At 36.0% G+C, this 23,857-nt stretch overlaps 1 protein-coding gene and 1 long non-coding RNA gene across 5 annotated transcripts in view; one reads left to right on the plus strand and one right to left on the minus strand.

Annotated features, from left to right (window-relative positions):
• Window positions 1–16,171: 16,171 nt before the first annotated feature.
• Window positions 16,172–23,857, minus strand: part of LOC136025051 (uncharacterized) — a 70,553-nt gene continuing 62,867 nt past the window's right edge. For all 3 annotated transcript variants that reach the window (XR_010617007.1, XR_010617009.1, XR_010617005.1), the window contains one exon: window positions 16,172–16,352. This is a non-coding gene — a long non-coding RNA (uncharacterized LOC136025051). The remainder of the gene's footprint in view (window positions 16,353–23,857) is intronic.
• The window catches only part of LOC136025043 (forkhead box protein I3-like), a 74,322-nt gene continuing 70,937 nt past the window's right edge, over window positions 20,473–23,857 (plus strand). The window contains exon 1 of one of the 2 annotated variants that reach the window (XM_065700717.1): window positions 20,473–20,593. The gene's annotated coding sequence lies outside the window, so the exon portion shown is untranslated. Of the gene's footprint in view, window positions 20,631–23,857 lie in introns of both variants that reach the window. The other variant, XM_065700726.1, reaches the window with a different exon arrangement.

Consider the following 23,857-nt stretch of genomic DNA (forward strand, 5'->3'; position numbering starts at 1 on the left):
CTCACTACAGTTCGTTACCACGAACTGTTTGATAATGATTTGTGGTTGTTTTACGCTTAGAAAATAAGAAAGACAAACTTGTAGAATTTGGCAACGCCTTCGTTCGTAAAAAGTTTAACAAAAAGAGTTTTTTGGTTTCATATGCCAACTATCCTTTCAAAGGAAAGCTAAATCTTCTTAAAATTTTTGGTACCCATATGCTCCTAACCTAGTTTTGATGATTTTTTGCCTATAATTGTTTTTTTTTTTTTATTATTATTTGGCATCCACCACTGCCAAAAATTGCTGCAGTTCCTATGGAAGTCTTTCCAACAAAAAACAGATTTGTGTTATTTTTTAAGTTTTTAAGATAGTTATGATGTGTAAGCTCCTTTTTTTCCTTTTCCTTAGCACTTCTCGACAAAACTAAAAATAAACTCACATAAAATTATCAAATTTGAAATGTCCCTATTTCCTGCGGGGGTATTTACTGGGGGGTATTTTTTCCAAGAGAATTTTCTAGGCGGTATTTTCAGCAGTAAATTTGGGGAGGGGGCTATATCCCGAAGGAGGGGGGATACGTCAAGAATCGTAGTAAAATTAGCAGTAACACTATTACTGCTACATTTGATGACAACCCCCTGCCTTTTCAAAAACCAGATCATAATTTGTACTTTACTGAAAAAATTCATTTTAAGTGTTTTCACTTACTAACTTTAATAAATATAAATTATTAGGACTGTAAGGAACAAATATCAGTACATCTATATTTAAATGACAGTGCAAGTTCATTTGTATTTTTTTGATTAAAATTCAAATTATATTCTGGTCCTGAGAAGGCACAGGGGTTGTCAGCCCTATTCATGTTAGTTCCTGCTTGTTTTGAGCTTGACTCGGCTATTTTCATTTATTGATTGTAATCTATTGGTGTTTTATGCGCTTCCATTTCTATGCGCTTCCATTTTCTTAGTTCTTTTGTGTTTTTATTTTTTTAGTTTCTTTAATTTAATATTTTTGGCTTAATGAAGTTATTTACTTTTCTTTGAAAAATTAATTTTGTGGAAACACTTTTTAGGCAAATATATTAGAAGTAACCAAGCCAAGCAAAGTCAAACTGTATCTAAAAACAGCTTACAGTTTTAAGAGTCATATTTAAATTGTTTTTTGACTTCAGACTATCACCAAAGTGTAAAATATCTAAGTGATGATTTCTCAACATTAAAGTTTTGAAATTTAACATTACTCTCAATATTCCTTGATAATAGTCACAAATAGATGTAGCAGAAGTCGAAAAGATTCGCAGTCGCAGCTTTAAGCAGTGACAAATACAGTAATAGTATCAAACAGTTCGTGGTAAGGAACTGTAGTAAGGAGCGACCTGGCTCAATAGTAACCAAAACTAAAGAAAAAAATAGAATTTCGATACCAATAGCTACATCAAAAGAACCGAATTTTTATGCTGATTTTAAATATATAAGTTTCATCAAGTTTAGTCTTACCCATCAAAAGTTACGAGCCTGAGAAAATTTGCGTTATTTTAGAAAATAGGGGGAAACACCCCCTAAAAGTCATAGAATCTGAACGAAATTCACACCATCAGATTCAGCGTATTAGAGTAGAAGCGTAACCTACTGTAGAAGTTTAAAGCTCCTATCTACAAAAATGTGGAATTTTGTATTTTTGCCAGAAGGCAGATCACGGATGCGTGTTTATTTGTTTGTTTTTTTTTTTTCCCAGGGGTGATCGTATCGACCCAGTTGTCATAGAATGTTGCAAGAGGGCTCATTCGAGCGGAAATGAAAAGTTCTAGTGCCCTTTTTAAATGACCAAAATAGTTGGAGGTCACCTCCCCCGCTAATTATTTTCCTAAAGTCAACGGATCAAAATTCTGAGATAGCCATTTTATTCAGCGTAGTCGAAAAACCTTATAACTATGTCTTTGGGGACGACTTACTCCCCCACAGTCCCATTGGGAGGGGCTACAAGTTACAAACTTTGACCAGTGCTTATATATATATATATATATATATATATATATATATATATATATATATATATATATATATATATATATATATATATATGCATATATATATATAAATATATATATATATATGTATATATATATATATATATATATATATATATATATATATATATATATATATATATATATATATATATATATATATATATATATATATATATATATATATATATATATATATATATATATATATAGTAATGGTTATTGGGAAGTGTACAGGCGTTTTCAGGATGATTTTTTGGTTGGGGGAGGGGTTGAGAAGAGGGGGATAGGCTGGGGGAATTTTCCATCGAGGAATTTGTCATGGTGGAAGAAAATCTCAATGAAGGGAGCGCAGGATTTACTAGCATTATTAAAAAAAAACAATGAAAAAATAAATATGATTTTTTTTTCAGCTGGAAGTAAGGAGCAGCATTAAAACTTAAAACGAACTTAAATTGTTGCCCATATGAGGGACTCGACTCCTCCTAATACCCTGCTCTTTACGCTAAAGTATTTTTAGTAACTTCAACTATTTATTCTACGGCTTTTGTGATTCAGGAGTCATTCTTAATGAATTGGGACAAAATTTAAGCTTTAGTGTAAAGAGCGAGGTACTGACGGGGGGGGGCGAATCTCCTCATATATGTAATAAAAACATGAGAATACAAAACTTCTTTACGTAAGCTAATTTATGAGTTGCGTAATCTTTTACTAATAAAAAGACTCGTAGAAAATTAAAAGTTCTATTGCCTTTTTAATTAACCAAAAAAAGGAGGGCAACTAGGCTTCCTCCCCCGCTCTTTTTTTCTCAAAATCATTCGATCAAAATTATGAGAAAGCCATTTAGCCAAAAAAAAAGAATAAATATGCAAATTCCGTTTTAATTATTCCTCTGCGGAGAGCCAAAATCAAAACATGCATTGATTCAAAAACGTTCAGAAATTAAATAAAAAAAACAGGTTTTTTAACTGAAAGTAAGGAGCGACATTAAAACTTAAAATGAACAGAAATTACTTCGTATATGAAAGGGGCTGCTTCCTCACCAGCGCCCCGCTCTTTACGCTAAAGTGTTTTACTGTTTTAAAAAGAAGAGTTGAGAGAAAGATTAAAACTTTAGCGTAAAGAGCGGGGCGTTGATGAGGAAGTAGCCCCTTTCATATACGAAGTAATTTCTGTTCGTTTAAGTTTTAATGTCGCTCCTTACTTTCAGTTAAAGAAACTTGTTTTTTTTTATTTAATTGTCTTACTAAATCCGACTGTCCTGACTATTTACCAAGTTTTTAGCACTACTACTGCTATCTATTGTTCTATAGTCTTAATGTTTGGCATGACCACCCCATACCTCAACAGATCGCACTAGACACATAGGCAAATTAGAAGCATCTCGAAACCGTCCTATGCTCATTTAAAATTCTTTCTCGTAGTCTTAAAAGCCTTTCAAATTCTCAATTAATACTACAAGGTACAATCCTATTATAAAAATTCTTTTTAATACTCTTAGAAGCCCCTCAAAGTCTCAATACGTCTGACAACCAACAAAGCTATTTCTCGTTCCTTTTTTACTAGTTTAATGGTGGGAGAATTTCCGTCAGATGTTCTAGTAGGCCATCAAAGTTCCCCTATTACTACCAGAGGAAAGATGGGAAGGATACACTCGAATTAGTTAATCTCGAATTATCTGCCAATGCCCTATTCATTCTACGTGCGATTTCACTATCTATTACTACATTATTTTTAAATTATTAGTTGGTAACGTCTTACTAGCAGCATTAGCAAGAAATTTGTCCTAGTCTTCGAGTATTAGTCTTAGGCTTGCACTATGGAATTTCACTACTAGCTTCTCTGGAAATTTTACACTTGAATTTCCACCATAGCGATGGTTCAATTTTGTCAGAACCCCGAAAGCATATAATCTCTCGCTTTTATGAAAACGCACGCATACCTTTCGTCACCATTAGTGCTTGTTTCTTATTTCTGGTATTCATCTTTATGAGGATCCTGTGCTACGATAACTCTGTCTTGTATACATTTTTTGTAACCTGGCCAATTAAGCAGAAACTGATTTAAAATAAAATAACAAATTTATAACGTCAAGTAAAACCATGGGTTTTGAAAATACCACTTCATTAACATAAGAGTTGAAATTTAACCATTAAAAGTACTGACGATCCTAAAAAACTATCCTTGAATGTTGATATTCAAGGACATTGAGAAATAGCCACTTTCTTACTTGTGTACCTATGTTGCCTGGAAAGGTGCTGTGGACCTAAGGTATAAAAGATACATTTCATGGTATCTCGCAACTTTTAATATTATTATTCTCGAGTGAACTCTGGTCCCTTTTTACTCAGGAGTACTTAGAAATCGTAAGTGTCCTTACCTATCCTATAGTTTTAGTAATATCTTTGTGTTCTTCATATTCTGGGGGACGAATATTCCCAGTAGCCTATATCGAGCTAGGAGAATGTATCGTTGTTGTTGTGTCAAATAAAATCTATCATATTTATATTCAGCCGCTATAATCAATACCCAGTAGGTATGTCTCGTGTAATTAGTCAGGTCAACCCTAATTAAACATTACCTGAGTTTTGATCACCCTTAGGACCGTACCCCGTAACCCCCTCAAAGATATAACATAACAACCAAATATCAACAGCTAGTCGCAAACCGTGAAACTCACTAGAGACGACTAAATAAAGTTTTAGATTAAAAAAAATGACTTTACCAGAAAGCAAAATGGAAATATTTGACGATAAGGTCAAAGAACAATGCGTTGTAGCCAGCCAGCTTAAGGTGAAGCGAGCTATAATAACTGATTCAGTTAGAGAAAAAGGGGCGAATAATAATAAAACTCTAATTAAATCTTTCAAAACCAGGTGCATAGAAATGAGTCTTCCCGAGGGGCTAACGCCTGAAGTTGTTATGATTAACCGCTCAATCAGCATCCAGGAATATGCCGACAAAATTGTTCCGTCTGTATGCTTACAATCAGATAAAAGCAGAAGCGATGAGACAATACAAAAAGTACAACTGTATACCTTTACACAACGGTTACCAAAAACTTCTATGGCTATTATTATCGCACAAGACTGAAAACCTTGAGCAGGCAGTAAAAACTGATGAAACTATGGAAAAATTGATCAAATATCAATGAATGGCATAGAAAGTCAAGGAAACGCAAACTATGGATGGGGGTGAAGACTTCTGAAATTTGAAGAGACAGATCCTGAGCCAAAAGGCCCAAAGAATTATCTTCTGTGGAATTAGTTGACTGGTTCCATGACCTTGAATTCTTTGCAGCCTGGAACTACGAGACTATGGGCATTCACCACCATCTAATATAAATAGTAGTAGAATCAACAACAATATGACAAAGAAATATTCTTGTGACCCCTGGAGGCCAGCAAACTGCAGAATAATATATACTTACTTACTTAAGTCCCGTCCATCCTCGCGGGACGTTTTGGGGCCACTTCTTTTGACAGGGCAGAAACTAGGGCCGGTACGTTGTTCTATCGTGTGCAGTTCGAGTCAACTCTACGATGCGCTTTCGGTCAAAGTTTTAAATCCACCTCTTGCGAAATCTTCCTCGTGGTCGAGATCCGTCTATGGTTCCTTCGAGGGAGATTTTTGGTAGACGGTCGTGATCCATTCTCTTGACATGCCCGAACCATCGCAGTTGTTGTCGTTTGATTTTATTTAGGATTGTGTCGGGGGACTTCAGCCGTCTTCGCACCTCCTCATTGGTCACATGTTCAGTGTAGGTGATTCTTGCGATGCGACGGAGACATCTCATCTCGAATGCAAGTAGGTTGCGATCATTTTCGATCTTCAGGGTCCAGGTCTCACACCCATATATAGCAATTGGCACAATCAGGCTGTTGAAAAGTTGAACTGGAGCTAGCAAGAGCTAGGTGGCGTTTGATGTCGGAGGTATGACAATTGTCCGCTATGAGGAGACTGCCCAGGTAGACGAATTGGTCGACCATTTCAACTGGCTGGCCGTCAATCATTATGGAAGGAGTAGCTGCTTGATTTTGGCGTGACGTGACCATAACTTTCGTTTTTATGGCGTTAATTTGCATGCCAAAAGGTTTTGTGGCTTCGTTGAGACAGTCTGCTTATCTTTGGAGATCAGCGGCCGTCGTAGAGAGCTGGTCAATGTCGTCAGCATAGGCGAGCTTGTTTACTAGGACTCCACCTATTTTGGCTCCATGTTCGTCTGGTATCAGTGACAGTATGGCGTGAAGAAACAGGTTGAACAGGTGGGGCGACAGAATAAATCCTTGTAAAACTCCCGAGGATGTTGAGAATTCATCAGAGAGTCCATCAATGGTGAGTATCCGGCTTCTGAATTGGCTGTATATATTCTCAATAATCGTGACGATTTGGTCGGGGATACCGTAATGTCTTAGGATGTGCCACAGACCTTTCCTCCAGATTAAATCGAAGGCTTGCCGAAAGTCAATAAAGAAATGATATACGTCTCTGTTGAACTCGACAAAGCGTTCCATGAGCAGACGAACGGTGAAGATTTGGTCAATGGTCGATCGTCCAGGTCGGAAGCCAGCTTGGTATTCACCCAGAACGGAGGCTATAATTGCTTGGATTCTACGTAGGAGAATTTTGGTCAGTATTCTAGTTTGATGACTGGTCAAGCTGATCGGGCGGTAGTTCTCACACTCTCTTCTTGAGCCTTCTTTGTGGATTGGGACCTTTGCTGCCTTACACCATAGCTGTGGGACGTGGCCCGTTGACCATGCGGCTGACACAACTTTGTTGTGCAATTCGACGACGTCCTCTGAGTCAATGTTAATTAGTTCAGCAGTGATACCGTCCGGTCCTGGGGCCTTCCCTCGTTTCAGGGATTTTATCGCTGCCTCAGTTTCTGATTTTAAGAGTGGTGGTGGAGGTTCTCGATCATTAATGGGGAAGGAGTTTAGGGTGCTGGGATCGGCAATGATTTGCGGATTTAATTTATCTTCAAAATATTCCTTCCATCGTTCGAGTTTCATTTTTGCGTCTTTGATGGGATTGTTTTGTTTATATGTTTATATTGTTTATATATAACAATATATGGAAAGATTTAATTGCTATTACTGTGGCAAACCGAATCACAATGTGGCAGATTGTTGGCGTAGAATACAAAAAAGAAAGGGCACCATACAAGACAAGAAAGCAGTTCCGACCACAAGGTGGCAAGGAATTTAGGAAGGCAAAGAACAAATAATGCTTTGCAAGTACCGAATAACACACCTGAATATATACCTAGAAATAAGACAGTAAACCATGCCCTAGGTCAAACCAATAGCACTGAAGAAACCTGGGAAAAGCTCCAAAACTTTTGACCAAATAATAGTGGGCATCTAAACGGAAACGGAGACACCAGCCTGTAAAAGTCACCAGTGCTATACCTTTTTCAAGACCCATATATATTTCAAAATGTTGCATATATAGTTTAAGATAAATAATGATTTGTCATTTATACCTTGCATTAAAATCGAGTGATTTCAAAATTTACAGTTTTTACTTGATACAGAGCGCTTCAAAATCCTTAATTTGAGACGAAGTTCCTTGGAAGTTTCCTCATGGTGTAAAAAATAATCTTAGCAGATATCAGAATGCCTTTTTCCTTTTAGAATGTCCTTGAAAATTTAGTACAGGAAATACAGAAAGAACGGTAATAGTGATAATACGTAAACTGATGCTATTTCCTTACATTATAGAAGTAGACACAATAAGAAAATGTGGGATCCTATGAGATTCAATAACAAATAATGATGTCATAACAAGACAAAAAACAACTAAAAATATGTGCAACGAAAGATAATAGCAGTGAAAACCCCAAATACAATTTAAAATCAGACAGAAAAATAACCATTGAGAGAAGAACCACGGCTCAAGTTTTAGCAACGTCAGATACAAATGAGGGTAAAAAAATCAACAGAAAAATAGGAAGATATGCCGTAAAAGATCATCCCTCAATTTTCGTGGAAAGTCAAACTGTAGCAATTGAGAAGGGTATCACATATTTAATATTATCCAATCTGAGAAAAGACAAGGTATAACTAAATTTCGACTCGTGCCTTTACGCTTTCCCTATTAAAGATAATTCAAAACGATAGGGAAGCTCTTAGTAAACAAACCATTTCTGGAACATGGAATTTTCCCCAAGATCCTCCTCAGTGACAATGGACTAAGTTTTGATCAAGATTGTTATACGAAATATCTGAGCACCAGGGAATAAAACAGCGGTTTACCTCTCCTTAAATGGCTTCTGCCAACGGGAAAATCGAACACAAACACACAGAACTAGCGTACATACTAAGTATACACCCGAAATAAGAACCAAAAACTGGGGTAACAATTTAACTTATATCTTTTTGGCCATAAACCCGGTATATTCACGAATTTTAAACAAAACGAGAGCACTATAAAAAGTAAATTCTTGTACGCTTCAATAAGTCTTGGATCACGTAAAGGAAAGTGCAAAGACAACTCAGAAAGACAAATACGACGAAAAAGTAGGTATACAATACAACACATTTTTGGAGACCTTGTATACATTCCAAAAAAATCTTGAGGGAACGAAAATGTTAAAACTGAAATGGGATGGTCCTTTTAGGATAATTACATAACAAAAGAAACTAGTTTTTTTTTAACTGAAAGTAAGGAGCGACATTAAAACTTAAAACGAACAGAAATTACTCCGTATATGAAATGGGTTGTCCCCTCCGCAATCCTTTGCTCTTTACGCTAAAGCTTTTAATTGTTTTAAAAAGCAGAATTGTGGCAAAGAGTCAAATTTTAGCGTAAAGAGCGAAGGATTGCTGAGGGGACAAGATTCTATGACTTTTAGGGGGTGTTTTTCCCTAGTTTCCAAAATAAGACAAATTTTCTCAGGCTCGTAACTTTTGATGACAAAGACTAAATTTGATGAAACTTATATATTTAAAATTGGCATGAAAATCCGATTCTTTTGATGTATATTTTAGCATCAAAATTCCGTTTTTTAGAGTTTCGTTTACTATTGAGCCGGGTCGCTCCTTACTTCAGTTCGTTACCACGAACTGTTTGATCAAGCATCTATCAAATAATCTAACATACGTATTAAAGCAAAAAGAAAAGCAGTCTGAAGAAATAGTAGAGGATAACCGAATGAAGAAAGAATTTTTCTTTAATCTGAGCCTCTTTCCTCAGAAGAAGAAGAAATAGAGGTGGTTGCCCCGATACACATAAGAAAATCATGTCAATCTATTGACATTATTATGATCAAAATACTAGGGACCCGTGGAAGGACTATTTGACCATTTCTTGGCTAAAATCTTTCTAGCCGTGACAAGAGGAAATAAATAAGGTCAAATCTCCATCTGGCACTGGCGATGAAAGTGACAGAGAAGAAACCTCCAAAAACAACCTAGCTATCCAAGAAAAGGATCTAAAAGTAACAAAGATGTTCATTTGTCCAAAATGTGGGAAAGAGAAACTACTTAATTGGGACAAGCATAGAAATAGATAAGAGGATAAACCAAAAGAAGCAAGGGACTTTTCAAAACTTCACACGTTAGAGTCACCAGTGGCTTTACCACAAAATTGTTAGCTAAACAAATGTCAAAAACAAGAAAATAGCCAGTTGCCAGCAAAACAGAGAGCTATTCTACAGAAACAGGCGTGTCTCATAACTCCATAAAAGTGAGTTTAAGAGACAAGATATGGAGAAAGGATAAAATCGAGAAACTCAAACACAAGTACCGAATTCGGCTGCTCAAGTAAATAAAGGGCTAAGGCAGAAAATAAAACGTCAAGAACTACAAAGAAACTACAAAGAACTACAAAGAGAATGCTACAGGAAAGAAAAAAAAATGAGAGTTCGTAGCCCTGAAGAGCTGCAAAGGACTGATATAGGAAGAGCAAGCAGTGTTCAAAGCCGTTTAATAATTGATTAGGTTAATCCAGAAAAATAAAAAATAAATCGAATAAATATACTTTGAAATTGGCCAACGTTTCTGCGCTAATGTCTTGAGAATTTTACGGTTTTCTTAATATTACGTGTTAATAAAATCAAAACTTTCTTCATATACAAGTAATGCATATACATTTCCTTATTAAAATTATATAGCGTAAATTTAATAGCCCTTCAAAAAGGCAGATAGCCTATTCATTTACAAACTTGTTTCCGAACCAAAACGAGTCTGGTATAATTGATGTCACAGTTTCAATTCAGTAATTAATATTTGTTTTGTAACTTTTGACATAAACTAAATAAATTTTTATACATCTCTAATAAGCATTAGAAGAACACGTTTTTGATGTGTATTGATAAAGAAAAAAGACACACCATCCCTAAAAAACATTACACAGATTGTGAAAATAGATATATAGTTCACAGTAAAAATTTGCGACGAAATAAGGAGGCAAGACACATACGTATGATTGGACAAATTTTTCGAAATAGTCAAACAAATCTTCAAGAAAAAACTGTTGGAAAGAAATGAAGAGAAAAAATTCTGGAAAAACACGAAGGAGGGTAGATTGCAAAAATAAGATCATTGGAAGCTAGCAAATTTGGAGTGAGCATAATCACTGCTGTTTTCTCTATATTAATTATATGCTATACACCCATTGACCTTTGACCTTACGGGTAGCACATCCATTATAATTATGAAAAAAATTGTACTGGAATTGAAATTAATATTAATAATAAATTCGGCGTGGGTTTACGTTACTAGCAATATTTTACAAAACTGCCTGAAATTTCATTATAACTAGTAGAAGCGAAAAATTAATTACAGGAGGTAAAATAAAGAAAAAAAATGCTACAATAAGCACTTTCCAAATAAGAAAAGTTGACATAGATAAATTCTTTAAGTAAAAATTGTTAGAAATTCACTGATACCATTTTACCTTGGACAATTTTCGACAATTTTCAGGTTTAGGAAACCAGGTCATCACAGGGGACATCTAGTTAAACATCTAGAGGTCACCTGTGCGATCCAAAGCTGAACCTCTCAACAGAAATTTTTTTTAACCCCCCTTAAAAATGCTCCATATTGTTAATATAATACTGTTTTACCATATCTGTTTACGAAACTATAGTCTAGTTATCAAGCCGTATTTGGGACTGGGCAAGCGTGACGGTGTTGGAGATGGATAAGGTAAATAAGAAGACATCTCTGATGCCATTTTGAACACTCAGTCCCTAAGCTATCTAGTTGTGAAGTAATAGTCAATATATCAAAACAGATGCCTTGGGTTGGGTCAGTGGTTTGGAAAAAACCCTTGTCCAGCGCGATGACATTAGTGGTGAAAATAATATTGGGATTAGCAAATAAATAGGATCTATGTAACTGCTCGTTTCGTTTACCCACTCGTCAGTACCTCGCTCTTTACACTAAAGCTTAAATTTTAACCCCTGAATCCCAAAACCCGTAGAATAAATAGTTGAAATTACTAAAAATACTTTAGCGTAAAGAGCGAAGTATTAGGAGGAGATGAGCCCCTCATATGCGTAATAATTTCTGTTCGTTTTAAGTTTTAATGCGGCTCCTTACTTCCAGTTGAAAACGAAATAATGCTAGAAAGTCCTGCGCTCCCTTTATGGAAATTTTCTTCCCATGTGAGGAATTCCTCGATGGAAAGTTCCCCAAGCATATCCCCCAACATATCCCCCTCTTCTCAACCCCTCCCCAACCAAAAATCCCCCTGAAAACGTGTGTACACTTCCCAATAACCATTGCTATATGTAAGCACTGGTCAAAGCTTGTAACTTGTAACCCCTCCCACGGGGACTTTGGAGGAGTAAGTGGTCCTCAAAGACATAATTATAAGGTTTTTCGACTAAGCTGAATAAAATGGCTATCTCAGAGTTTTGATCTGTTGACTTTGGGAAAACTAATTAGCGTGGGAGGGGGCCTAGGTGCCCTCCAATTTTTTGGTCACTTAAAAAGGGCACTAGAACTTTTCATTTCAGTTAGAATGAGCCCTCTCGCAACATTCTAGGACCACTGGATCGATACGACCACCCTTGGGAAAAAAAACAAATAAACACACATCCGTGATCTGCCTTCTGGCGAAAAATACAAAATTCCATATTTTTGGAGATAGAAGCTTGAAAGTTCTACAACAGGTTTCTCTGATACGCTGAATCTGATGGTGTGAATTTCGTTAAGATTCCATGACTTTTAGGTGGTGTTTCCCCCTATTTTCTAAAATAAGGCAAATTTTCTTAGGCTCATAACTTTTGACGAGTAAACTAAACTTGATGAAACTTGTATATTTAAAATCAGCATTAAAATGCGATTCTTTTGATGTAGCTATTGGTATCAAAATTCCATTTTTGAGAGTTTTGGTTACTATTGAGCCGGGTCGCTCCTTACTACAGTTCATTACCACGAACTGTTCGATAAAAATACCACTTTTCTCTCCAATATCATCATTTTGTGATCATCTCCATGTCAAATTCGAGATAGAACAGGGCCCAGATTGGCTGGATAAACTATTAGAGGACTTTTTGGAGAGGCAAGTGGTGAAACACTCCCAAATATTTCACCAGGGGTTTTTATCCCTTCTTTCAACAGGGCATTGTACAACAGGCTGAGTATCCTTGAAAACCAAAGTGTATTAGAAGGTGGTTTTGGTTTGGCTGACCACCTCATTCCTGATACTCTTGAGGATTTGTTAAGTGAGCTTGGGGATTTCACCCCACGAAACATCCGTATCATAAATAATGAAGGTGAAGCAGGAAAAAGTAGCTCAGGACATGAAAATCCTGGAATGCCCTCCGTATTGCCAGAATTTTTCCTTTCAAACTCTACCTTGCATAATAGATATGATAATAGGACTGAGTTTGGGGATCCATTCAATCTACTTATGGCGGCTAGCTTCATGACAGATCCAGTGGACATTGTGCACTCCTATGTGGGCAATGAAAGACAGAATGGGGGTGGGAGCGTAGGTATTAAGGCACACATCTTGCAAATTGTCACTTATTAAAAAGAAAAGTATAATGAATTTTAGTCGCACTATGAGCAAACTGACATGCAAACGCTTTGTAAGAACTTACACAATTTAAGGGTGTGTTTATGGATTGGGTGGACAGTATTGTAAAAAAAAAACTGTATAAGTATTAGGAGGGGTAGTGGGTTGGCAGTTAAAAATTTAGACGCTAATTAGGGTAAATTTAAAAAGGATTTTATTTTCAAAATTGGGAGGGGAAGGCAAACTTTTAAATATAATCCAGATTAAAAGGGGTGTCAAGGTATGCAACGATTTTGTTTCGACACAGGGTTTCAGTGCTTCAAGTATTGCTTCAAGTAGATTCAAGTGATTCAGTGAAGTGATTCAGTAGATTCAGTGATTCAAGTAGTGCTTCAAGTATTCAAGTATTGCACGGGAATGTACACTCAACGATTTTCGTATTAGGCGTTTATGGAGAAAAGAGCCAAGTAGCATATGCCACAAACATTTGCATTTCAAAAATGTACTTTGACGCATTCCATTCAAGAAGACCAGTGATATAGTAATTTCACATTTTGCCTCAGACAATGCTGTAAAAGGCCTTGAAGTAAGCCGACGTGATAATCTAGAATCTTTTATTTATGCTCTAATTTATTTCATCAAAGGCTCCTTACCATGACAAAGCTTGCAGACAAAAACTTAAAAAAAAGAGTAGGCCGACTTAAGAATATAGAAAAAAAAAACTGACAGCACAGAGCGACATCCCAAGTTAAGTTAAGCACTTCCTGAAGAACTTGCAAAAATATAAAAAAAAAAAAAATCTGCGATCTATAATTTGACGAAAATCCTAATTACAACTTTATTCGAGATCTTTTCAAAACATTATTCCAAAGAGAATGCAAAAATTCGGATAAAGTTTTCGATTGGAGCGAGCTGAGACCCATGCCAATTGTTTACTTGCCTACTTAACAATCCTCTATCTCTCATATAAAATATTATCAATCATTTGAAGTATCCATGTTTGAAAAGTTTAAAGACAATAGCAAAGACTGCTGTTGCCATGTATCCCTGCAGCAGCACATACTCCTTTCGAAAGATACTAATTGTTACCACAGAGTACCATTGAACTCGAATCCATCAGCGTCAAGGGACAATCCTTTCTTCACTGTACTCTGGCAACTTTAAATATGAATATACCATTCAGTTTGTGGTATTTATGATATTGACATGTAAAAAATTATCCCATACAATTGTGGAGCAATTAACGTTTTCACCTCCTTTATTATTTAAAAAAAAAATCATATTTTGGTATGTAAAAATTTATACACAAGACAGAACAATGGTACATTTAGAGATAGGACTGACCGCTGGTACATCAAACAGATCCTGGTGGTGAACTGTAAGTAAGCAGCGACCCGGCTCAAGTGTTACCAACACTCTAAAGAACCAAACTTAGATATGTTTAAAAAAGTGGCTTATTATACTAATTTCAAATGTATAAGTTATTTTTAAGCTTAGCCTTGTCCATCAAAGGCTACGAGCCTGAGAAAATTTGTCTCATTTTTGAAAAAGGGGGAAACACTCCCTAAAAGTCAAAGAATCTTAATGAAAATCCCATCTTCAGATTCAGCGTATCAGAGAATCCTACTATAGAGGTTTCAATTTCCTCTCTGCAAAAATGGTGGAATTTTGTGTTTTTTTGCCAGAAGAAAGATCATAGATGTATGTTTATTTGTTGTTTTTTTTTCCAGGGGTAATTGAATCGGCCCAGTAGTCCTAGAATATTGTAAGAGGGTTTTTTCAAATAGAAATTAAAATTTTAGCACCCAATTTAATCGACCAAAAAGATTGGAGGACATATAGGCCCCCTCTCACGTCTCTTTTTTCTCAAAATCATCAGATCAAAATTTTGATATAGCTACTATGTTCAGCATAGTCGAAAGGCTAAATAAATATACCTTTGGAGATATAATTACCCCCACAGCCCGGGGGAAAGATCTTTGAGTTACAAAATTTGCCCTTTTTACGCATAGTATTTGTTATTGGGAAGTATGCATACATTTTCCGGGTACAATATTCTGCATACTATGAAGTAAGAATTGTTTTTTGCCTTCAAACTGTTCACATACTTTACTCCCCTTATTCTGTGCAAATATATAGGCCAAACTATATATTTCCCATCTATTCTGTCACTTGTCTTTGTCTTGTTTCACGCTAAGCTGAAAGAAACTAACGAAGAAACCAGTTTGTTCTCGAGTTTTACACAGTAAGAACTTGAGTGAGTGGTATATAATACACAAGTACCAAATTTCCTTTCCCCTACAGAAAAAAACTCTAATAAAATTCTCGAATTTGGAAAGCCTTATTTTCCACGGGGGGAATTTTCCAGGGGTGAGAGGGGTATTTTTTGGAAGGAGTTATCTTAAAACGGGACGTATTTTCCAGGGGAAGGGAGGATGTTTTCCATTTTATTTCTGTGGGAGTATTTCCTATAGGGGGTATTTCCTGGGGGTATTCCGGGGAGGGCATTTTCTGCAGGAGCGTTTGTATTTTCTGGAGGCGAAAACGCTGGAAGGGAGGGGGTAAATGTCAGTCACCCTATAGAACTGAACTCTGGTACATATACACATGGAATTGAACACTGGTACACTGACATAAGGAAGGGAATGTACACGTATATTTACATATATAACTGAACACCGGTATTGGTTACTTGGCTATTGGTTAACTGGTTACTATGGGATATGGTTTGCCTTTTACTAGGTTACAGCCACCTGCAACCAATAGCTACTGCAATCAGGATACCTGTCATCCTTCGTGAGGTAGGGAAGTGCTATGGACTAGAGTTCGTTCTTTATTATAATGTCTGCTCAAAAAGATGACTTTATAACCCATAATGCTTCGCATTTAACCTAAATAAAAAAAAAACAACTATGTAGCTGATTTCAAGGCCGTGTCCCGGCAAAGCTAAACGGCAGACTTGTATATTTTGATTCTCATTGTCGTTCGCCTTCTAACATCAGGCAATATGAGCCTCATCTTGATATAGCAAGCCGGGCCCATGTGCGGCTAGACGGCAGCCTTGCGTGTATTGATTCTCATTGTTACTTGTCTTCTAGTCACAGACAATGGAAGCTGTATGATTTACTAGGTTTATAATCTTATTTCGTTTTAGAAATTCGATCTTCCTTTCTAGTCTTTGAACAATGAACACCAGATAAAATCATTTATTTGAAAAAAATCAAATAAATTTCACAAAAATGCTGACAAAATATATGCAACTTTCAGCTTCTTCGGCTCATGGCTGAAACCTTTACAATTTATTATTTAGTTTAAATAAATTTATTTACGTCAGGAAAGGCGTTTGAGTTCCATCCGGGAGGTGAACCTGAAAGAAGTTAAAATCAAATTAAGGCCGAAATAATATGGAAGACATTCGCTCTAAATCCATTTTCCTGCTGCATTATAAGACATTTTTCAACAATTATGATACAAATCCTGTCCTCCCTGGACACCTTTGACCTACTGATCTGATAGATAACTAAATAAAAAAAAACAACAACATATTTTCTGACTGAAAGTAAGGAGCAATATTAAAACTCGAACCAAACAGATATTATTCCGTATATGAATGGTTTCTCCCTCCTCAATACCTTGCTAAAGCTGTAAGCACTTTTAAAAAAGCTTCGTATTCTAATAAAATGACCCCTGTGCTTCAGTAGCCGTTCTTAAAAATAGGGACAAACATTCAAACTCTAGCGTAAAGACAAAGGAATTGAGCAGGGGGCAACCCTTCATATACGGATTAATTTCTGCCCGTTTTGAGGTTTCATGTAGCTCGTTACTTTCAGTTGGAAAAACATGTTTTTTAAATTTAATTTTTGTTCGTTTTTCAAATAATACAGGTAAATCTGGCTCAGCCTCCATGAAATATCCCCCACTTACTGAAAACTCCTCCGTGATAATTTCATCCAAAGTAAGGAACACCCTGACCGCTTCTGTTAATTCCCCTCCTGACAGTTCCATCCTCACTGAAAATCCCCCTCCCTGTAGAATATCTTGCAGACGATTCAGCCTGAAAAATTGTCCTTGCATATTTCCATTTGAAAAAGACTTGAATCTCTAATCGGTTCCTCAGTCACTCCAGAAATGCCCCCTTCCGTAGAAATTATTCCAGAAATCCCCCATAATTTCCCAATGAACGTCTGTACATCAAAAATCGAGTTGACAAAGATAATGTAAGACAATAATTTCGTATAAAAATTCTGCCTAATCCCCCCAGGGAAAATTTTCTCTGGAAATTTCACCTCATTCCTGGGAATTTCCCTCTTTGAGGAATATTATCCCAATAGAAATCCACCCCAATCATAAAATACCCCCAAAAGATGTCTGTATACTTCCCTACAACAGATACTTTACGTAAACGATAGGTAAATTTCATAACCAACAGGCCTCTCCCCACGAACTGTGGGGTGTCATTTTAACCCTTAAGACACAGTTATTAGGTCTTTCAACTATAATGAATCAAATGGCTATCTCAAAGTTTTGATCAGATAATCTTAGGAAATGAATGGGTGTGGCAGGAGGGCCATATGCCCTCCAATCTTTATTATAACTTAAAAAGAGTACTAGAACTTCCTATTTGCGTAAGAGCGCGCCCCACCCGATCTTCTAGGACCATTATTTCAATATGATTGACCTCGGGGAAAAAAAACAAACAAATAAACACGCATCCGTGATCTATCTTTTGGCATGACTTAACTTGACTTAAGTCTCCTGCCGGGCACTGCTCGGCGTAGAGAGTGACGTCTGCCTCCTCCACCCACTTCGGTCCATGGAGAGTATTTGCTCTTCGCCCTCTCTGATGTTTGCCATCGCCAAGAACTCGGACAGGCTGTCGGACCAACGTTTCTTCGGTCGGCCGCGAGGTCGCTTCCAACCAACTTTGATAGGGTCGAAGTCATAGATAACCTTTGCAGGTAGATGTGGTGGCATTCGAAGCAGATGCCCGAACCATCGTAAGGTTCGCTCGGCTGCTTGAGTCGAAAACCAAGACTGCTTTGTGAGCTGCAGAAGCTTTTCATTGCTGATGAAGTCGGACCATCGTAGGCCCTCAATCCTCCTCCTGGCATAAACAGCAAAATTCTAAATTTTTGATTATAGGAAACTGGAACTTATACAGTAAGGTTTTTCGGTACGCTGAATCTGACAGTGTGATTTTCATTGAGATTCTTGAATTTTAAGGGTTTTCCCCCTATTTTAAAAATCAGGTAAATTTTCTCAGGCTCGAAACTTTTGATGGGTAACACTAAACTTGGTGAATTCTACATCTTTGGAATCAGCATAATAAGCTGATTCTTTTGATGCATCTATTGATCGAAATTTCATTTTCTAGAGTTTTGAAAACTAATAAGTCGAGTCAAATAATGACGAAGACCACACTGCCTTTCCATATTACAACTACAGAAGAGAGAATAATGAGGACTTTTTATTCCCAAGACAGTGAACCAACAAAACCTATTTGAATATTTCGGCCCTATATCTAAGAGCCGTCTTCAGCAAAGAAAACAATAAAATACTTACAATAAAAGTTTTCGGTTAAAAATTCATTCTTTTTTTCAAATAGCCTTGGCATCAGTACTTCTTAACGAAAAGTTCAGCTAAGACCAGTGTGATAAAAGCCAACATTTTACAAGCTAAAAAAGTTCATTCATTGAACTAACCGTATCAAACACTTCTTGGTAACGAACTGTAGTAAGGAGCGACCCAGCTCAATAGTAAACGAAACTCTAAAAAACAGAATTTTGATGCTAAAAGATACATCAAAAGAATCAGGTTTTCATGCTAATTTTAAATATATAAGTTTTATCAAATTTAGTCTTTGTCATCAAAAGTTACGAGCCTTATATCGGAAAATAGGGGGAAACACCCCCTAAAGGTCATAGAATCTTAACGAAAATCACACCATCGCATTCAGCTTATCAGAGAACCTTATAGCACAAACTTCAAGCTCCTATCTACAAAAATGTGGAATTTCATATTTGTGCCAGAAGACAGATCACGGGTTGAACTATCTCCAAGGACATAGTTATAAGGTTTTCCGACTACATTGAATAAAATGGCTATCTCAGAATTTTGATCCGTTGACTTTGGGAAAATAATTAGCGTGGGAGGGGGCCTAGGTGCCCTCAAATTTTTTTGGTCACTTAAAAAGGGCACTAGAACTTTTCATTTCTGTTAGAATGAGCCCTCTCGCAACATTTAGGACAACTGGGTCAATACGATCACCCCTGGGGGAAAAAAAAAAATAAAAAATAAAAAATAAAAATAAAGACGCATCCGTGATCTGCCTTCTGGCAAAAAATACAAAATTCCACATTTTTGTAGATAGGAGCTTGAAACTTCTACAGTAGGGTTCTCTGATACGCTGAATCTGATGGTGTAATTTTCTTTAAGATTCTATGACTTTTAGAGGGTGTTTCCCCCTATTTTCTAAAATGACGCAAATTTTCTCAGGCTCGTAACTTTTGAAATTTATATATTTAAAATCAGCATTAAAATGCGATTCTTTTGATGTAGCTATTGGTATCAAAATTTCATTTTTTAGAGTTTTGGTTTCTATTGAGCCGGGTCGCTCCTTACTACAGTTCGTTACCACGAACTGTTTGAAAATGGATGATTCGTAGCACAAACTGGCTAGAAAGTGTCACTTCGCTGTGGCAATACGTTTGTTGATGGTTGGCCCCTTAGGGGTAGGCTAGGAAAGAAAGAACCCATTCCCTTATTCATATAAAATATACCATAATACATCATATTTCCTTTATATTTGGAAGAGGTGCCACAGTAGCTGGGACAAATTAGATATCTGAATAGTTGAATTTCGGCTTTTATTCAATTTGTATTAACTTTTTGGTTTTTATTCCGAAAAGCATGGATATATCCAAGTAAGATGGCAAAACATGTCACTTAATTAAATGTGTTGGGTTTTGATCAAGGCCCGATTAACATCAAAATGAATAAATTAAGTGACTCTAAGCGTACATGTAACTTTTCAGGGTAAATTTGATATTAATGGATTTTCGTATTTTAAATAAAAAAAAACATACAGATTCTTTAGATGTAGGCTAGGTTATGGTGAAAATAATTTTTTGTTTCTTATGGATCCCATCTACCAAATCTTTTTATACTTTTTTTTTAAGAAAACAAGAAAAAGAACCCCAAATAAAAATAAGTGTTTACTATTTGGTATTCAAATCTATTGCCGTTGCTTCTACTGTTTACAATTGCTCTTAGAAATGCCTTTTTCTTTTCCCTTTTCCATTCTACCATTGTTAATAAATTCACCGTTTTTTCCTATTTTGAATCTTTAGAGGGTTATAAAGCACAGATAAATATTGTAAGTTATCAACTCTCTTTTCCAGCAATTACCAATTTCTCCAGGAGCGAGCTCCGCCTCTTCCAGAAGATCAGCCAATAGGAGGCCAAGATTATGTTTTTAGAACTGTACAACTAATAGCTGTGTTAGTTTAGAATTCTTGGTGTTTCAAATGGAAATGTTTACCAAACAGTTGGTCTGGTTTACACCAAGTGATTAGCTTGTTTTGAGTTCTTTGAAATCACTGCTAAGGAGTAAGTTTTGGCAAGAATTTAGTAACAACATTTTTAAGTAATGCTGCTTTTATTTTGAAATTGATTCCCAATATGGGACTAAGTTATTTGTAATTCAGAAAAGTAATTACTGACCAATTAAAATCGAAGACAATACCCTATTTACATTCATCTTAAATTAAAATTAAGGTTCTTCATGAGTTGAATTCTTCTCAATCAATGAAATTCTCAATGAATTGAATTTAATTTGAATTTAGTAAAGAAAAATAAATTAAAACAGGCTCTCAATCAAATTGTCCATGTTAAGGATCAGATGATGATTGAAGCATAGTAAGAGGTATAACAAGATCAAGATTTTATTCAAACGTCTCATGGAAGAGAATTATAGGTATATAGCGACCTTTGTCAACAATAACTGAGCCTCCAAGATCCGACATTTTGAAACCAATACATCCCAAAATAACATAATTTCTTTCCTAATTCAAAACACATAAAATTTATTAAGTGTACAGCTGTCTATCAAAGTTTATTATTGTCAAATTCATATAATCTTTGAAAAAAATAAAACCATAAAATCCAAATGTCGGAAAGCCCTAGAAATAAACTTCCTGCAAAATATTCAATTTTACTATTTTTCCTGCAAAATATAAAATTTTACTATTTTTCCTGCAAAATATAAAATTTTACCATTTTTTTTAAATTGACGGTCATGAATGCTTGTTTTTGTTATTCGGGTTAACTACATCAAACCATGCTGCTTTACTTTGAATAAAAGTAAGTCATTATATCAATCCGTCTGGGGAAAATTATTGGGGGGGTACTTGCTCAAAAGAAGTTAGTATTTGTGTCCCTTTTTATCAGAAAAAGAGAGACTTTGTTTACAAGCCATTTTGACCCGAAACATATAAATTTGTGGTCAGTCCTAAATTTGAAAGTCCAAAAGCAAAGACATAATAAGATTTCCGCATTCTCCTAGCGTATACTTCTATGTGACGGTGCTGTTTGCTCAAAAGCTTCTCTACAATCTATACTATACTATATTTCCAATCTATACTATCACCAATCTATACAATCTATACTATATTTCCGCATTGTCCTAGCGTATACTTCTATGCGACGGTGCTGTTTTCTCAAAAGCTTCTCTACAATCTATACTATAGATAGTGTGTAGTTTTATTTTAGATAAACTAGAAATAGACAGCAATTATTCTGCTGGTATCAATCGCCACTGTTTAATGTTAGATAGACACCTGCTCTACGAATCCCATGCCAATCACCTTTTTATATATGTTATAATTCTATACCCTTGCCATACTTGAGGTACTTACTGGAGTTAAAAACCTGAGAAAATTTCTATTAATAGCATACACGCCAAAACGCAAATATTTTGGACCAAGTTTGCATGCCGTGTAAAATTTATTCCAACCGAAGAAAAAAAAAATAACTAAAGAACGATGTTCAAAATTTAGCTCCTTCTATCTGTTGTCCGTGTTCAATACCCTTGTCATATTTTGACGTCATTCACGCGTCTGAGACACAAGTCGAATTACACATTGTACGGCTTACGTATGTATTTATAAAAGAAGGGTTTTCTTTTTTTTCCATTGAAATAATCATATTCCTCAGCCAAAGTCGTATTCAGTGGAGGGGGATCTAGGGGTTTCGACACCCCTACCCCCAAAATGGTTGTTTGATTCGTAGAAAACGTAACAAAAATAAATATAAACAAATTTTTCATGTCTTTTTTAAGTTTTTTGTAGGACCCCCAATTCTTTTGTAACCCCCCCAAAAAATACTTTATCTTCAGTGATTGAATTAATATTTTATGTTGATCCTTTTAAGTTTCCAAGTTATTTTTGTCGCAAAAAAACACCTTGTAATTCGACGATTTTTAATTTTGCTCATTGGGATCAAACAGTTCGTGGTAACGAACTGTAAGTAAGGAGCGACCCGGCTCAATAGTAACCAATAGTCAAAAAAATGGAATTTTGGTACCAATAGCTACATCAAATGAATTACATGTTAATGCTGATTTTAAATATATAAGTTTCATCAAGTTTAGTCTTACCCATCAAAAGTTACGAGCCTGAGAAAATTTGCGTTATTTTAGAAAATAGGGGGAAACGCCCCCTAAAAGTCATAGAATCTTAACAAAAATCACACCATCAGATTCAGCGTATCAGAGAGCCCTACTGTAGAAATTTCAAGCTCCTATCTACAAAAATGTGGAATTATATATTTTTTGCCAGAAGGCAGATCACGGATGCGTGTTTATTTGTTTGTTTTTTGTTTTTTTTTCCAGGGGCGATCGTATCAACCCAGTTGTCCTAGAATGTTGCGAGAGGGCTCATTCTAACGGAAATGAAAAGTTCTAGTGCCCTTTTTAAGTGACCAAAAAAATTGGAGGGCACCTAGGCCCCCTCCCACGCTAATTATTTTCCTAAGGTCAACGGATCAAAATTCTGAGATAGCCATGTTATTCAGCATAGTCAAAAAACCTCATAACTATGTCTTTGGGGACGACGTACTCCCCCACAGTCCCTGTGGGAGGGGTTACAAGTTCAAAACTTTGACCAGTGCTTACATATAGTAATGGTTATTGGGAAGTGCACAGGCGTTTTCAGGAGGATTTTTTGGTTGGAGGCAGGGGTTGAGAAGAGGGGGATATGCTGGGGGAACTTTACATCGAGGAATTTGTCATGGGGGAAGAAATTTTCCATGAAGAGAGCGCAGGATTTAGTAGCATTACTTAAAAAAAAACAATGAAAAAGTTTTTTTCATCTGGAAGTAAGCAGCATTAAAACTTAAAACGAACAGAAATTATAACCCATATGAGGGGCTCACCTCCTCCTAATACCTCGCTCTTTACGCTAAAGTATTTTTAGTAATGTCAACTATTTATTCTGCGGCTTTTGTTATTCAGGGGTCATTCTTAATGAATTGGGACAAAATTTAAGCTTTAGTGTAAAGAGCGCAGTACTGACTAGGGGGTGAACACCCTCATATATGTAATAAAATCATAAGAATACAAAAATTCTTTACGTAAGCTAATCTATAAGTTACGTATGTCTTTTACTTATAAGAAGATTCGTAAAAAATTAAAAGTTCTAGTTGCCTTTTTAATTAACCGAAAATCGGAGGGCAACTATTCTTCCTCCCCCGCTCTTTTTTCTCAAAATCATTCGATCCAAATTATGAGAAAGCCATTTAGCCAAAAAAAATAAATATAAAAATTTCGTTTTAATTATTCCTCTGCGGAGAGCCAAAATCAAAACATGCATTGAT

This window comes from Artemia franciscana, chromosome 1, assembly GCF_032884065.1.
Source record: "Artemia franciscana chromosome 1, ASM3288406v1, whole genome shotgun sequence".
NCBI classification, from domain to species: Eukaryota; Metazoa; Arthropoda; class Branchiopoda; order Anostraca; family Artemiidae; genus Artemia; species Artemia franciscana.